The sequence below is a fragment of the Pseudophryne corroboree genome, chromosome 2 (assembly GCF_028390025.1).
Source record: "Pseudophryne corroboree isolate aPseCor3 chromosome 2, aPseCor3.hap2, whole genome shotgun sequence".
NCBI lineage: Eukaryota > Metazoa > Chordata > Amphibia > Anura > Myobatrachidae > Pseudophryne > Pseudophryne corroboree.
The window spans coordinates 60,738,995-60,756,644 of record NC_086445.1 but is presented as its reverse complement, the minus strand read 5'-3'; the positions used below and the strand labels follow the sequence as shown (position 1 = coordinate 60,756,644).

Sequence of the window (17,650 nt, the reverse complement as noted above, 5' to 3'; positions counted from 1 at the left end):
CTCCGGTCACTGAGGGTGCAGGGCGCTGGGGGGGGGCGCCCTGAGAAGCAATAAATACACCTTGGCTGGCAAATATATCACAATATATAGCCCCAGAGGCTATATATGTGATAAATACCCCTGCCAGAATCCATAAAAAAGCGGGAGAAAAGTCCGTGAAAAAGGGGCGGAGCTATCTCCCTCTGCACACTGGCGCCATTTTTCCCTCACAGTTCCGCTGGAAGGAAGCTCCCTGACTCTCCCCTGCAGTCTACACTACAGAAAAGGGTAAAAAAGAGAGGGGGGGCACTAAATTTAGGCGCAAAATACATATATAGCAGCTATAGGGGATATAATTTAGTTAATCCCTGTATTATATAGCGCTCTGGTGTGTGCTGGCATACTCTCTCTCCCCAAAGGGCTTTGTGGGGTCCTGTCTTCTGTCAGAGCATTCCCTGTGTGTGTGCGGTGTGTCGGTACGGCTGTGTCGACATGTTTGATGAGGAGACTTATGTGGAGGAGGAGCAGGTGCCTATAAATGTGTTGTCACCCCCTGCGGGGCAGACACCGGAGTGGATGGACTTGTGGAAGGAATTACGCGAAAGTGTCGACTCCTTACATAAAAAATTTGACGACATGCCAAATGTGGGGCAGCCGGCTTCTCAGCCCGTGCCTGCCCAGACGTCTCAAAAGTAATCAGGGGCTCTAAAACGCCCGCTACCTCAGGTGACAGACACAGATGTCGACACGGATACTGATACCAGTGTCGACGACGAAGAGACTAATGTAATGTCCAATAGGGCCACTCGTTATATGATTGAGGCAATGAAAAATGTTTTACACATTTCTGAGGTGACCCCAGGTACCACAAAAAAGGGTATTATGTTTGGGGAGAAAAAACTTCCAGTAGTTTTTCCCCCTTCTGAAGAATTAAATGACGTGTGTAAACTAGCGTGGGCTTCCCCTGATAAAAAATTTGTAATTTCAAAAAAATTACTAATGGCGTACCCTTTCCTGCCAGAGGATAGGTCACGTTGGGAAACACCCCTAAAGTGGATAAAGCACTTACGCGCTTATCAAAAAAGGTGGCACTGCCGTCCCAAGATACGGCCGCCCTAAAGGAACCTGCTGACAGAAAGCAGGAGGCTCTCCAAAAAGCTATATATACACACACTGGTATTATACTGAGACCAGCTATTGCCTCAGCATGGATGTGCAGTGCGGCAGCTGCATGGTCAGACTCCCTGTCAGAGAACATTGACACCCTAGACAGGGACACTATATTGCTAAACGTAGAGCATATTAAAGACGCTGTCTTTTACATAAGAGATGCACAGAGGGATATTTGCCGGCTGGCATCAAAAATAAGTGCACTGTCCATTTGTGCCAGGAGAGGGTTATGGAAATTGTCCCATACTTGGACGATCTCCTGATAAGGGCGAGGTCCAGAGAGCAGTTGTTGGTCGGCGTAGCATTATCTCAGGAGATGCTACACCAGCACGGTTGGATTCTGAATATTCCAAAGTCTCAGCTGGTTCCGGCGACATGTATACTGTTCCTAGGGACGGTCCAGAAAAAAGTGTTTCTCCCAGAGGAGAAAGCCGAGGAGCTGTTGTCTCTAGTGAGAGGCCTCCTGAAACCAAAACAGGTGTCGGTGCATCATTGCACGCGAGTCCTGGGAAAGATGGTAGCTTCCTACGAAGCGATTCCATTCGGCAGGTTCCATGCCAGAACTTTTCAGTGGGACCTGTTGGACCAATGGTCCGGATCGCATCTTCAAATGCATCGGTTGATAACCCTGTTTCCAAGGACCAGGGTGTCTCTGCTGTGGTGGCTGCAGAGTGCTCATCTCAGAGAGGGCCGCAGATTCGGCATACAAGACTGGGTCCTGGTGACCACGGATGCCAGCCTTCGGGGCTGGGGGGCAGTCACTCAGGGAAGAAACTTCCAAGGACTTTGGTCGAGTCAGGAGACTTCCCTACACATAAATGTTCTGGAACTGAGGGCCATTTACAATGCCCTAAGTCAAGCAAAGCCCCTGCTTCAAAACCGGCCGGTTCTGATCCAGTCAGACAACATCACGGCGGTCGCCCATGTAAATCGACAGGGCGGCACAAGAAGCAGGGCGGCGATGGCAGAAGCCACAAGGATTCTCCGTTGGGCGGAAAATCACGTGTTAGCACTGTCAGCAGTGTTCATTCCGGGAGTGGACAACTGGGAAGCAGACTTCCTCAGCAGGCACGACCTCCACCCGGGAGAGTGGGGACTTCATCCAGAAGTCTTCCAACTGATTGTAAACCGTTGGGAAAGGCCACAGGTGGACATGATGGCGTCCCGCTTAAACAAAAAGCTGGAAAAATATTGCGCCAGGTCAAGAGACCCTCAGGCGATAGCTGTGGACGCTCTAGTGACACCGTGGGTGTACCAGTCGGTTTATGTGTTCCCTCCTCTTCCTCTCATACCCAAGGTACTGAGGATAATAAGGAGAAGAGGCGTAAGAACTATACTCATTATTCCGGATTGGCCAGGAAGAGCTTGGTACCCGGAACTTCAAGAAATGATCTCAGAGGACCCATGGCCTCTGCCGCTCAGACAGGACCTGCTGCTGCAGGGGCCCTGTCTGTTCCAAGACTTACCGCGGCTGCGTTTGACGGCATGGCGGTTGAACGCCGGATCCTAAAAGAAAAGGGTATTCCGGAGGAAGTCATTCCTACGCTTATTAAAGCTAGGAAAGATGTAACCGTACAACATTATCACCGCATATGGCGAAAATATGTTGCGTGGTGTGAGGCCAGGAAGGCCCCAACGGAGGAATTCCAGTTAGGTCGCTTTCTGCACTTCCTACAGTCAGGGGTGACTATGGGCCTAAAATTGGGTTCCATTAAGGTCCAGATTTCGGCTCTGTCGATTTTCTTCCAAAAAGAACTGGCTTCACTGCCTGAAGTTCAGACATTTGTCAAGGGAGTGCTGCATATTCAGCCTCCTTTTGTGCCCCCAGTGGCACCGTGGGACCTCAACGTGGTGTTGGGTTTCCTAAAGTCACATTGGTTTGAGCCACTCAAAACCGTGGATTTAAAATATCTCACGTGGAAAGTGGTCATGCTTTTGGCCTTGGCTTCGGCAAGGCGGGTGTCAGAATTGGCGGCTTTGTCATGTAAAAGCCCCTATTTGATTTTCCATATGGATAGGGCAGAATTGAGGACTCGTCCCCAATTTCTTCCTAAGGTGGTATCAGCTTTTCACTTGAACCAACCTATCGTGGTGCCTGCGGCTACTAGGGACTTGGAGGACTCCAAGTTACTGGACGTAGTCAGGGCCTTGAAAATTTATGTTTCCAGGACGGCTGGAGTCAGGAAGACTGACTCGCTTTTTATCCTGTATGCACCAAACAAGATGGGTGCTCCTGCTTCAAAGCAGACTATTGCTCGCTGGATTTGTAGCACAATTCAGCTTGCGCATTCTGTGGCTGGCCTGCCACAGCCTAAATCTGTAAAAGCCCATTCCACGAGGAAAGTGGGCTCTTTTGGGCGGCTGCCCGAGGGGTCTCGGCTTTACAACTTTGCCGAGCTGCTACTTGGTCAGGGGCAAACACGTTTGCAAAATTCTACAAATTTGATACCCTGGCTGAGGAGGACCTTGAGTTCTCTCATTCGGTGCTGCAGAGTCATCCGCACTCTCCCGCCCGTTTGGGAGCTTTGGTATAATCCCCATGGTCCTTACGGAGTCCCCAGCATCCACTAGGACGTTAGAGAAAATAAGATTTTACTCACCGGTAAATCTATTTCTCGTAGTCCGTAGTGGATGCTGGGCGCCCGTCCCAAGTGCGGACTGTCTGCAATACTTGTATATAGTTATTGTTAACTAAAAGGGTTATTGTTGAGCCATCTGTTGAGAGGCTCTGTTATGTTCATACTGTTAACTGGGTATAATATCACGAGTTATACGGTGTGATTGGTGTGGCTGGTATGAGTCTTACCCGGGATTCAAAATCCTTTCCTTATTGTGTCAGCTCTTCCGGGCACAGTATCCTTACTGAAGTCTGGAGGAGGGTCATAGTGGGAGGAGCCAGTGCACACCAGGTAGTCCTAATTCTTTCTTAGCTGTGCCCAGTCTCCTGCGGAGCCGCTATTCCCCATGGTCCTTACGGAGTCCCCAGCATCGACTACGGACTACGAGAAATAGATTTACCGGTGAGTAAAATCTTATTTTTTTTTCTTATGCTCTGGTTTCTCTTCAGAACGAACAAATCTTTCGCCTTTTACTAAAGATTTCCGTGGAGAGGAGCAGCAAAACTGAGTTTTATCTAAATTTTTGCATGCCCCATCTGATTGAAGTTTAAAATAAATAAATAAATAAAAATAAAATAACATATGGTGGAAGCACATGGCACTACGCACATGGCTGGACACCATTTTAACTCCATTTCCTGTTTCTTTATCCAGGACATGTTTCTGCGGTCCTACAACACTTCCCCACTAGAGAAGCAGGGGTGGTGTTAGGAATTTTCTGTCACAAGAAGGTATGCAGCAATACTTTTATAGTTTATGTACACGTTACTTAAGATATCTAATAGAGATGAGCGGGTTCGGTTTCTCTGAATCCGAACCCGCCAGAACTTCATGTTTTTTTTCACGGGTCCGAGCGACTCGGATCTTCCCGCCTTGCTCGGTTAACCCGAGCGCGCCCGAACGTCATCATGACGCTGTCGGATTCTCGCGAGGCTCGGATTCTATCGCGAGACTCGGATTCTATATAAGGAGCCGCGCGTCGCCGCCATTTTCACACGTGCATTGAGATTGATAGGGAGAGGACGTGGCTGGCGTCCTCTCCGTTTAGAATTAGAATAGATTAGAGAGACACTTGATTTACTAATTTTGGGGAGCATTAGGAGTACTCAGTAGTGTACAGTGCAGAGTTTTGCTGATAGTGACCAGTGACCACCACTTTTATTTATAATCCGTTCTCTGCCTGAAAAAAGCGATACACAGCACACAGTGACTCAGTCACATACCATATCTGTGTGCACTGCTCAGGCTCAGGCCAGTGTGCTGCATCATCTATATATATTATATATCTGTCTGACTGCTCAGCTCACACAGCTTATAATTGTGGGGGAGACTGGGGAGCACTACTGCAGTGCCAGTTATAGGTTATAGCAGGAGCCAGGAGTACATAATATTATATTAAAATTAAACAGTGCACACTTTTGCTGCAGGAGTGCCACTGCCAGTGTGACTAGTGACCAGTGACCTGACCACCAGTATATAATATTAGTAGTATACTATCTCTTTATCAACCAGTCTATATTAGCAGCAGACACAGTACAGTGCGGTAGTTCACGGCTGTGGCTACCTCTGTGTCGGCACTCGGCAGCCCGTCCATAATTGTATATACCACCTAACCGTGGTTTTTTTTTCCTTTCTTTATACATACATACTAGTTACGAGTATACTATCTCTTTATCAACCAGTCTATATATTAGCAGCAGACACAGTACAGTGCGGTAGTTCACGGCTGTGGCTACCTCTGTGTCGGCACTCGGCAGCCCGTCCATAATTGTATACTAGTATCCAATCCATCCATCTCCATTGTTTACCTGAGGTGCCTTTTAGTTGTGCCTATTAAAATATGGAGAACAAAAATGTTGAGGTTCCAAAATTAGGGAAAGATCAAGATCCACTTCCACCTCGTGCTGAAGCTGCTGCCACTAGTCATGGCCGAGACGATGAAATGCCAGCAACGTCGTCTGCCAAGGCCGATGCCCAATGGCATAGTACAGAGCATGTCAAAACCAAAACACCAAATATCAGTAAAAAAAGGACTCCAAAACCTAAAATAAAATTGTCGGAGGAGAAGCGTAAACTTGCCAATATGCCATTTACCACACGGAGTGGCAAGGAACGGCTGAGGCCCTGGCCTATGTTCATGGCTAGTGGTTCAGCTTCACATGAGGATGGAAGCACTCAGCCTCTCGCTAGAAAACTGAAAAGACTCAAGCTGGCAAAAGCACCGCAAAGAACTGTGCGTTCTTTGAAATCCCAAATCCACAAGGAGAGTCCAATTGTGTCGGTTGCGATGCCTGACCTTCCCAACACTGGACGTGAAGAGCATGCGCCTTCCACCATTTGCACGCCCCCTGCAAGTGCTGGAAGGAGCACCCGCAGTCCAGTTCCTGATAGTCAGATTGAAGATGTCAGTGTTGAAGTACACCAGGATGAGGAGGATATGGGTGTTGCTGGCGCTGGGGAGGAAATTGACCAGGAGGATTCTGATGGTGAGGTGGTTTGTTTAAGTCAGGCACCCGGGGAGACACCTGTTGTCCGTGGGAGGAATATGGCCGTTGACATGCCAGGTGAAAATACCAAAAAAATCAGCTCTTCGGTGTGGAGGTATTTCACCAGAAATGCGGACAACAGGTGTCAAGCCGTGTGTTCCCTTTGTCAAGCTGTAATAAGTAGGGGTAAGGACGTTAACCACCTCGGAACATCCTCCCTTATACGTCACCTGCAGCGCATTCATAATAAGTCAGTGACAAGTTCAAAAACTTTGGGTGACAGCGGAAGCAGTCCACTGACCAGTAAATCCCTTCCTCTTGTAACCAAGCTCACGCAAACCACCCCACCAACTCCCTCAGTGTCAATTTCCTCCTTCCCCAGGAATGCCAATAGTCCTGCAGGCCATGTCACTGGCAAGTCTGACGAGTCCTCTCCTGCCTGGGATTCCTCCGATGCATCCTTGCGTGTAACGCCTACTGCTGCTGGCGCTGCTGTTGTTGCCGCTGGGAGTCGATGGTCATCCCAGAGGGGAAGTCGTAAGCCCACTTGTACTACTTCCAGTAAGCAATTGACTGTTCAACAGTCCTTTGCGAGGAAGATGAAATATCACAGCAGTCATCCTACTGCAAAGCGGATAACTGAGGCCTTGGCATCCTGGGTGGTGAGAAACGTGGTTCCGGTATCCATCATTACTGCAGAGCCAACTAGAGACTTGTTGGAGGTACTGTGTCCCCGGTACCAAATACCATTTCATTTCTCTAGGCAGGCGATACCGAAAATGTACACAGACCTCAGAAAAAGAGTCACCAGTGTCCTAAAAAATGCAGCTGTACCCAATGTCCACTTAACCACGGACATGTGGACAAGTGGAGCAGGGCAGGGTCAGGACTATATGACTGTGACAGCCCACTGGGTAGATGTATGGACTCCCGCCGCAAGAACAGCAGCGGCGGCACCAGTAGCAGCATCTCGCAAACGCCAACTCTTTCCTAGGCAGGCTACGCTTTGTATCACCGCTTTCCAGAATACGCACACAGCTGAAAACCTCTTACGGCAACTGAGGAAGATCATCGCGGAATGGCTTACCCCAATTGGACTCTCCTGTGGATTTGTGGCATCGGACAACGCCAGCAATATTGTGTGTGCATTAAATCTGGGCCAATTCCAGCACGTCCCATGTTTTGCACATACCTTGAATTTGGTGGTGCAGAATTTTTTAAAAAACGACAGGGGCGTGCAAGAGATGCTGTCGGTGGCCAGAAGAATTGCGGGACACTTTCGGCGTACAGGCACCACGTACAGAAAACTGGAGCACCACCAAAAACTACTGAACCTGCCCTGCCATCATCTGAAGCAAGAAGTGGTAACGAGGTGGAATTCAACCCTCTATATGCTTCAGAGGTTGGAGGAGCAGCAAAAGGCCATTCAAGCCTATACAATTGAGCACGATATAGTAGGTGGAATGCACCTGTCTCAAGTGCAGTGGAGAATGATTTCAACGTTGTGCAAGGTTCTGATGCCCTTTGAACTTGCCACACGTGAAGTCAGTTCAGACACTGCCAGCCTGAGTCAGGTCATTCCCCTCATCAGGCTTTTGCAGAAGAAGCTGGAGGCATTGAAGGAGGAGCTAACACGGAGCGATTCCGCTAGGCATGTGGGACTTGTGGATGCAGCCCTTAATTCGCTTAACAAGGATTCACGGGTGGTCAATCTGTTGAAATCAGAGCACTACATTTTGGCCACCGTGCTCGATCCTAGATTTAAAGCCTACCTTGGATCTCTCTTTCCGGCAGACACAGGTCTGCTGGGGTTGAAAGACCTGCTGGTGACAAAATTGTCAAGTCAAGCGGAACGCGACCTGTCAACATCTCCTCCTTCACATTCTCCCGCAACTGGGGGTGCGAGGAAAAGGCTCAGAATTCCGAGCCCACCCGCTGGCGGTGATGCAGGGCAGTCTGGAGCGACTGCTGATGCTGACATCTGGTCCGGACTGAAGGACCTGACAACGATTACGGACATGTCGTCTACTGTCACTGCATATGATTCTCTCAACATTGATAGAATGGTGGAGGATTATATGAGTGACCGCATCCAAGTAGGCACGTCACACAGTCCGTACTTATACTGGCAGGAAAAAGAGGCAATTTGGAGGCCCTTGCACAAACTGGCTTTATTCTACCTAAGTTGCCCTCCCACAAGTGTGTACTCCGAAAGAGTGTTTAGTGCCGCCGCTCACCTTGTCAGCAATCGGCGTACGAGGTTACATCCAGAAAATGTGGAGAAGATGATGTTCATTAAAATGAATTATAATCAATTCCTCCGCGGAGACATTGACCAGCAGCAATTGCCTCCACAAAGTACACAGGGAGCTGAGATGGTGGATTCCAGTGGGGACGAATTGATAATCTGTGAGGAGGGGGATGTACACGGTGATATATCGGAGGGTGAAGATGAGGTGGACATCTTGCCTCTGTAGAGCCAGTTTGTGCAAGGAGAGATTAATTGCTTCTTTTTTGGGGGGGGTCCAAACCAACCCGTCATATCAGTCACAGTCGTGTGGCAGACCCTGTCACTGAAATGATGGGTTGGTTAAAGTGTGCATGTCCTGTTTTGTTTATACAACATAAGGGTGGGTGGGAGGGCCCAAGGACAATTCCATCTTGCACCTCTTTTTTCTTTTCTTTTTCTTTGCATCATGTGCTGATTGGGGAGGGTTTTTTGGAAGGGACATCCTGCGTGACACTGCAGTGCCACTCCTAGATGGGCCCGGTGTTTGTGTCGGCCACTAGGGTCGCTAATCTTACTCACACAGCTACCTCATTGCGCCTCTTTTTTTCTTTGCGTCATGTGCTGTTTGGGGAGGGTTTTTTGGAAGGGACATCCTGCGTGACACTGCAGTGCCACTCCTAGATGGGCCCGGTGTTTGTGTCGGCCACTAGGGTCGCTAATCTTACTCACACAGCTACCTCATTGCGCCTCTTTTTTTCTTTGCGTCATGTGCTGTTTGGGGAGGGTTTTTTGGAAGGGACATCCTGCGTGACACTGCAGTGCCACTCCTAGATGGGCCCGGTGTTTGTGTCGGCCACTAGGGTCGCTTATCTTACTCACACAGCGACCTCGGTGCAAATTTTAGGACTAAAAATAATATTGTGAGGTGTGAGGTATTCAGAATAGACTGAAAATGAGTGTAAATTATGGTTTTTGAGGTTAATAATACTTTGGGATCAAAATGACCCCCAAATTCTATGATTTAAGCTGTTTTTTAGTGTTTTTGGAAAAAAACACCCGAATCCAAAACACACCCGAATCCGACAAAAAAAATTCGGTGAGGTTTTGCCAAAACGCGTTCGAACCCAAAACACGGCCGCGGAACCGAACCCAAAACCAAAACACAAAACCCGAAAAATTTCAGGCGCTCATCTCTAATATCTAAGGGAATCCACGTGCACAGTGGGAATACCAGTCCGCATCGGACATCTATACTAATCCTGTTTGGGCGGCTACATCTAACTGTTTATAACAAAGTCACATACTCTTCTGGAGGGTCATGTGTTCTCTGCGGGAGCGCTGCGGAGTGTGTGTGTGCGCTGTGTGAATGACTGATGATAAATATAAATAAATAGTACCCATCAGAGGGCGCATGCTAACATCGGCTGTGTGGTACAAAACGATTCAATGCCAGACGCAAGGTTCTGAGTTTTAATGCCACTAAGGAACCTATTTCAAATGCAAGCGTTTCTATAAGATAGAACGCAGCGAGCGCCTGTGCGGGCGTGTGTGTGTGTCCATTGTTCTAATTCTATTATTAAGCCATTCACTATACCAGAGTCTATGACAGCTTTTCTGGGTGTCAAATCTTTCCAGGTCCCACCTACAACTACACTTAATGACTAGTCAGAGTGGACATTCAAGCTATGCTAAAGGCAATGTCTATGTTGTAGTTGGTGTTTGGGTTACCAACGTTATAGTCGCATAAATAACGTAGTTAATAGCCAGTTCTGGCCTCAGAACAGTTTCGACGGCTTGTTACTCACATTGGTATATCGCCTGAGGATTTACGCATGTCTGCTATAGATGTCAGCCATGTTAGTTCTCTTAGTTCACCATCAATCTTTGTGGTTGACAGACGCTTTGCGTGGCCTTACGCGAAAATGTGTTATTTACTCCTAAATTAGGAAGTTAAAGTTTTCACGCTCCAGCGTGAGAGTCTATTTACAGTTCTTACAAGGAAAACTGCACCAGGGTTCAAATCTTTTAAACCTCAGTCTTTTCCAGTAGGTCCTACAACACACGACATGACTACACGTGGTCAAGAAGGTGGTTTAATTGTCGTTCGGACACAACGGCTGCTGTCAAGCCAATGGCATGGCAAGTTTTAATTGCCTTGTTTCTTCTTTTGGGCGAGCATTTCTTCTGTCTCATTCGACATTATTACTCAAATCCACAGATCTGCGGTAACATAATTAGTGTCAATCACACATAGAGTTCCATTGTCTACCACCTTTGCGGTGGTTTGTCAAGGCTAGATCCAAAACTTTCCAACCTGTGTCAGAGGACACAAAGGGCAGCTCTATAGACCGCTATTCAGTCTCTCCTAGATTCAAGGTTATTTCAATTTTGTTTGTAGTACCGCAGCCGGCCACACTGTTACAGGGGCGTATCTACCCATTGGCCGGGATGGCACTCGCCAGGGGCGCCAGCCAAGGAGGGGCGCCGCCCAGCTGTTCCATCCGCGGCCATTGGGTAGATTCACTGTGCAGAGGCTGCGTGATCACCTGCCTGCCGCCGCCGCGCCCCCCCGCCCCCCCTCCCCTTCCGCTCTCCATCCTCTCCTTACCCGCAGTGAAGTAAGTGACCACGGCAGCAGCAGCCACTGTTCTTGATGCTGGTGTCCGTCACTTGCACCGCACTACAATCAAGAATGTGTAGAAACGACAGCTCCCAGCAGCAGCCCTTATTGCTGAGAGCTCCCGGCCGCAAAGGCTGCTGGGAGCTGTAGTTTTTGCAGAGTTTTTTGATTGTAGTGCAGTGTTGGACGGACACCGGCATCAGGAACAGTGGATGCCGCCGCCGCTGCTGATGAGCAACTGCCTGGAGGGGGATAAGACAGGAGAGAAAAAATAATAAAAAAACAACAACAAATATATATATATATATATATAATATATTTATATATTAAGAATTTACTTACCGATAATTCTATTTCTCGTAGTCCGTAGTGGATGCTGGGGACTCCGTCAGGACCATGGGGAATAGCGGCTCCGCAGGAGACGGGGCACAAAAATAAAGCTTTAGCATCAGGTGGTGTGTACTGGCTCCTCCCCCTATGACCCTCCTCCAAGCCTCAGTTAGGATACTGTGCCCGGACGAGCGTACACAATAAGGAAGGATATTGAACCCCGGGTAAGACTCATACCAGCCACACCAATCACACCGTATAACTTGTGATCTGAACCCAGTTAACAGTATGACAAACGTAGGAGCCTCTGAACAGACGGCTCACAACAAATAACAACCCGATTTTTTTTGTAACAATAACTATGTACAAGTATTGCAGACAATCCGCACTTGGGATGGGCGCCCAGCATCCACTACGGACTACGAGAAATAGAATTATCGGTAAGTAAATTCTTATTTTCTCTAACGTCCTAAGTGGATGCTGGGGACTCCGTCAGGACCATGGGGATTATACCAAAGCTCCCAAACGGGCGGGAGAGTGCGGATGACTCTGCAGCACCGAATGAGAGAACTCAAGGTCCTCCTCAGCCAGGGTATCAAATTTGTAGAATTTTGCAAACGTATTTGCCCCTGACCAAGTAGCAGCTCGGCAGAGTTGTAATGCCGAGACTCCCCGGGCAGCCGCCCAGGATGAGCCCACTTTCCTTGTGGAATGGGCCTTGACAGATTTAGGTTGTGGCAAGCCTGCCACAGAATGTGCAAGTTGAATTGTGCTGCAAATCCAACGAGCAATCGTCTGCTTAGAAGCAGGAGCACCCATCTTGTTGGGTGCATACAATATAAGCAGTGAGTCAGACTTTCTGACTCCCGCCGTTCTTGAAATATATATTTTCAATGCCCGGACCACGTCCAACAACTTGGAATCCTCCAACTCGTTAGTAGCCGCAGGCACCACAATAGGCTGGTTCAGGTGAAACGCTGACACCACCTTAGGCAGAAAATGAGGACGCGTCCGCAGTTCTGCCCTGTCCGTATGGAAAATCAGATATGGGCTCTTATATGATAAAGCCGCCAATTCTGATACTCTCCTGGCTGAAGCCAGGGCCAGTAGCATGGTTACTTTCCATGTGAGATACTTCAGCTCCACCGATTTGAGCGGCTCAAACCAATGGGATTTGAGAAAATCCAAGACTACATTAAGATCCCACGGTGCCACTGGGGGCACAACCGGGGGCTGTATATGTAGTACTCCTTTTACAAAAGTCTGGACTTCAGGAACTGAAGCCAATTCTTTCTGGAAGAAAATCGACAGGGCCGAAATTTGAACCTTAATGGACCCCAATTTGAGGCCCATAGACAATCCTGTTTGCAGGAAATGTAGGAATCGACCCAGTTGAAATTCCTCCGTGGGGGCCTTCCTGGCCTCACACCACGCAACATATTTTCTCCAAATGCGGTGATAATGTTGTGCAGTCACCTCCTTCCTGGCTTTTACCAGTGTAGGAATGACCTCTTCCGGAATGCCTTTTTCCTTTAGAATTCGGCGTTCAACCGCCATGCCGTCAAACGCAGCCGCGGTAAGTCTTGGAATAGACACGGTCCCTGCTGAAGCAGGTCCCGTCTTAGAGGTAGAGGCCACGGATCCTCCGTGAGCATCTCTTGAAGTTCCGGGTACCAAGTTCTTCTTGGCCAATCCGGAGCCACTAGTATCGTTCTTACTCCCTTCTGCCGTATAATTCTCAGTACTTTTGGTATGAGAGGCAGAGGAGGGAACACATACACTGACTGGAACACCCACGGTGTTACCAGAGCGTCCACAGCTATTGCCTGAGGATCTCTTGACCTGGCGCAATACCTGTCCAGTTTTTTGTTGAGGCGGGACGCCATCATATCCACCATTGGTTTTTCCCAACGGTTCACAATCATGTGGAAGACTTCTGGATGAAGTCCCCACTCTCCCAGGTGTAGATCGTGTCTGCTTCCCAGTTGTCCACTCCCGGAATGAATACTGCTGACAGTGCTATCACATGATCTTCCGCCCAGCGAAGAATCCTTGCAGCTTCTGCCATTGCTGTCCTGCTTCTTGTGCCGCCCTGTCTGTTTACGTGGGCGACTGCCGTGATGTTGTCCGACTGGATCAACACCGGCTGACCCTGAAGCAGGGGTTTTGCCAGACTTAGAGCATTGTAAATCGCTCTTAGCTCCAGTATATTTATGTGAAGAGACATCTCCAGGCTTGACCATACTCCCTGGAAGTTTCTTCCTTGTGTGACCGCTCCCCAGCCTCTCAGACTGGCATCCGTGGTCACCAGGACCCAGTCCTGTATGCCGAATCTGCGGCCCTCTAACAGATGAGCACTCTGCAACCACCACAGAAGAGACACCCTTGTCCGTGGCGATAAGGTTATCTGCTGATGCATCTGCAGATGCGATCCGGACCATTTGTCCAGCAGATCCCACTGAAAAGTTCGTGCGTGGAATCTGCCGAATGGAATCGCTTCGTAAGAAGCCACCATCTTTCCCAGGACTCTTGTGCATTGATGTACAGAGTGACACTGTCCCTGGTTTTAGGAGGTTCCTGACAAGTTCGGATAACTCCCTGGCTTTCTCCTCCGGAAGAAACACCTTTTTCTGAACCGTGTCCAGAATCATTCCCAGGAACAGCAGACGTGTTGCCGGGGTCAACTGAGATTTTGGAAAATTCAGAATCCACCCGTGTTGTTGCAGCACTACTTGGGTTAGTGCTACTCCGTCCTCCAGCTGTTCTCTGGACCTTGCCCTTATCAGGAGATCGTCCAAGTAAGGGATAATTAATACGCCTTTTCTTCGTAGAAGAACCATCATTTCGGCCATTACCTTGGTAAAGACCCGAGTTGCCGTGGACAATCCAAACGGCAGCGTCTGAAACTGATAATGACAGTTTTGCACCACGAACCTGAGGTACCCTTGATGTGAAGGGCAAATTGGGACATGCAGGTAAGCATCCTTTATGTCCAGGGACACCATAAAGTCCCCTTCTTCCAGATTTGCTATCACTGCTCTGAGTGACTCCATCTTGAACTTGAATTTTTGTATGTACAGGTTCAAAGATTTCAGATTTAGAATAGGTCTTACCGAGCCGTCCGGCTTCGGTACCACAAATAGCGTGGAATAATACCCCTTTCCCTGTTGTAGGAGGGGTACCTTGACTATCTCACCTGCTGAGCAAACAGCTTGTGAATGGCTTCCAATACCGTCGCCCTGTCTGAGGGAGACGTTGGCAAAGCAGACTTTAGGAACCGGCGAGGGGGAGACTTCTCGAATTCCAATCTGTAACCCTGAGATACTACCTGCAGAATCCAGGGGTCCACCTGTGAGCAAGCCCACTGTGCGCTGAAATTCTTGAGTCGACCCCCCACCGTTCCTGAGTCCGCTTGTAAGGCCCCAGCGTCATGCTGAGGGCTTTGCAGAACCCTGGGAGGGCTTCTGTTCCTGGGCAGGGGCTGCTTGCTGCCCTCTCTTACCCCTTCCTCTGCCCCTAGGCAGATATGACTGTCCTTTTGTCCGCTTGTTCTTATAGGACCGAAAGGACTGCGGCTGAAAAGACGGTGTCTTTTTCTGTTGGGAGGGGGTCTGCGGTAAAAAGGTGGATTTTCCGGCAGTTGCCGTGGCCACCAGATCCGATAGACCGACGCCAAATAATTCCTCCCCTTTATACGGCAATACTTCCATATGTCGTTTGGAATCCGCATCACCTGACCACTGTCGCGTCCATAAACTCCTTCTGGCAGATATGGACATCGCATTTACTCTCGATGCCAGAGTGCAAATATCTCTCTGCGCATCTCGCATATAAAGGAAAGCATCCTTTAATTGCTCTATAGTCAATAAAATACTGTCCCTGTCCAGGGTATCAATATTTTCAGTCAGGGAATCCAACCAGACGACCCCAGCACTGCACATCCAGGCTGAGGCGATGGCCGGTCGCAGTATAACACCAGTATGTGGGGGAAATTTACTAAGCTCCCGATTTTGACCGAGATGCCGTTTTTTCATCAAAGTGTCATCTCGGTAATTTACTAAGCAATAATCACGGCAGTGATGAGGGCATTCGTAATTTTTTGCAAGTCCAAGAAAAAAATTACGAATGAATACACCATCGGTCAAAACGCGGCTGTTTAAGTATGAATCTCGGTCATTTACTAAGAAGTGCAAAGCAAAAAAAAACCAAACACTGCCGTGAAAAATTACAACTCGTAAAAAAGTGCTAAAAAAAACCAGACCTTTTTTTGTTATTCGTGATTGGATAGGCATGCACGGATCTATGAGATCCGTGCATGTATATCAGTGGGAAGGGGTGGGAAAGTGCTTATTTTTTCAAAAAAAATTGCGTGGGGTCCCCCCTCCTAAGCATAACCAGCCTCGGGCTCTTTGAGCCGATCCTGGTTGCAGAAATATGGGGAAAAAATTGACAGGGGTTCCCCCATATTTAAGCAACCAGCATAGGGCTCTGCGCCTGGTCCTGGTTCCAAAAAGAGTAGGGGTCCCCCGTATTTTTAAAACCAGCACCGGGCTCCACTAGCTGGACAGATAATGCCACAGCCGGGGGTCACTTTTATATAGTGCCCTGCGGCCGTGGCATCAAAAATCCAACTAGTCACCCCTGGCCGGGGTACCCTGGGGGAGTGGGGACCCCTTCAATCAAGGGGTCCCCCCCCCCCCCAGCCACCCAAGGGCCAGGGGTGAAGCCCGAGGCTGTCCCCCCCTATCCAATGGGCTGCGGATGGGGGGGCTGATAGCCTTTGTTGTAAAAGAAAATATATTGTTTTTAGTAGCAGTACTACAAGTCCCAGCAAGCCTCCCCCGCATGCTGGTACTTGGAGAACCACAAGTACCAGCATGCGGCGGAAAAACGGGCCCGCTGGTACCTGTAGTAGTACTACTACTAAAAAAATACCCAAAAAAACACAAGACACACACACACCGTGAAAGTATAATTTTATTACATACATACATACATACTTACCTTATGTTCCCATGCAGGTCGGTCCTCTTCTCCAGTAGAATCCAAGGGGTACCTGTTGAAGAAATTATACTCACGAGATCCAGGGGTCCAGGGTCCTCGGGGAATCCAGGTGTAATCCACGTACTTGAAAAAAATAACAAAACGGACACCCGAGCCACGCACTAAAAGGGGACCCATGTTTGCACATGGATCCCCTTTTCCCGACTGCCAGAAACCCACTCTGACTGATGTCTAAGTGGGTTTCTTCAGCCAATCAGGGAGTGCCACGTTGTAGCACTCTCCTGATCGGCTGTGTGCTCCTGTACTGAGCGACAGGCGGCACACGGCAGTGTTACAATGTAGCGCCTATGCGCTCCATTGTAACCAATGCTGGGAACTTTCTGCCCTGCGGTTGACCTAAAGTGACGTCACCGCTGAGCAGAAAGTTCCCAGCATTGGTTACAATGGAGCGCATAGGCGCTACATTGTAACACTGTCGTGTGCTGCCTGTCATTCAGTACAGGAGCACACAGCCGATCAGGAGAGTGCTACAACGTGGCACTCCCTGATTGGCTGAGGAAACCCACTTAGACAGAAGTCAGAGTGGGTTTTCTGGCAGTCGGGAAAAGGGGATCCATGTGCAAACATGGGTCCCCTTTTAGTTCGTGGCTCGGGTCAGCGTTTTGTTATTTTTTTCAAGTACGTGGATTACACCTGGATTCCCCGAGGAGCCTGGACCCCTGGATCTCGTGAGTATAATTTCTTCAACAGGTACCCCTTGGATTCTACTGGAGAAGAGGACCGACCTGCGTGGGAACTTAAGGTAAGTATGTATGTATGTGTGTATGTATGTAATAAAATTTATACTTTCACGGTGTGTGTGTCTTGTGTTTTTTTGGGTATTTTTTTAGTAGTAGTACTACAGGTACCAGCGGGCCCGTTTTTCCGCCGCATGCTGGTACTTGTGGTTCTCCAAGTACCAGCATGCGGGGGAGGCTTGCTGGGACTTGTAGTACTGCTACTAAAAACAATATCTGTTCTTTTACAACAAAGGCTATCAGCCCCCCCATCCGCAGCCCATTGGATGGGGGGGGACAGCCTCGGGCTTCACCCCTGGCCCTTGGGTGGCTGGGGGGGGGACCCCTTGATTGAAGGGGTCCCCACTCCCCCAGGGTACCCCGGCCAGGGGTGACTAGTTGGATTTTTGATGCCACGGCCGCAGGGCACTAGATAA

The 17,650-nt window shown here is 48.9% G+C and overlaps 1 protein-coding gene and 1 non-coding gene across 2 annotated transcripts in view; both read left to right on the top strand.

Moving 5' to 3' along the window:
- SNX31 (sorting nexin 31) overlaps positions 1-17,650 on the top strand; it is a 231,823-nt gene that overhangs the window by 10,192 nt on the left and 203,981 nt on the right. The window lies entirely within an intron of this gene.
- LOC135054102 (U5 spliceosomal RNA) lies at positions 4,197-4,315 on the top strand. The gene has a single exon (XR_010243355.1). It is a non-coding gene; the product is annotated as a U5 spliceosomal RNA (small nuclear RNA).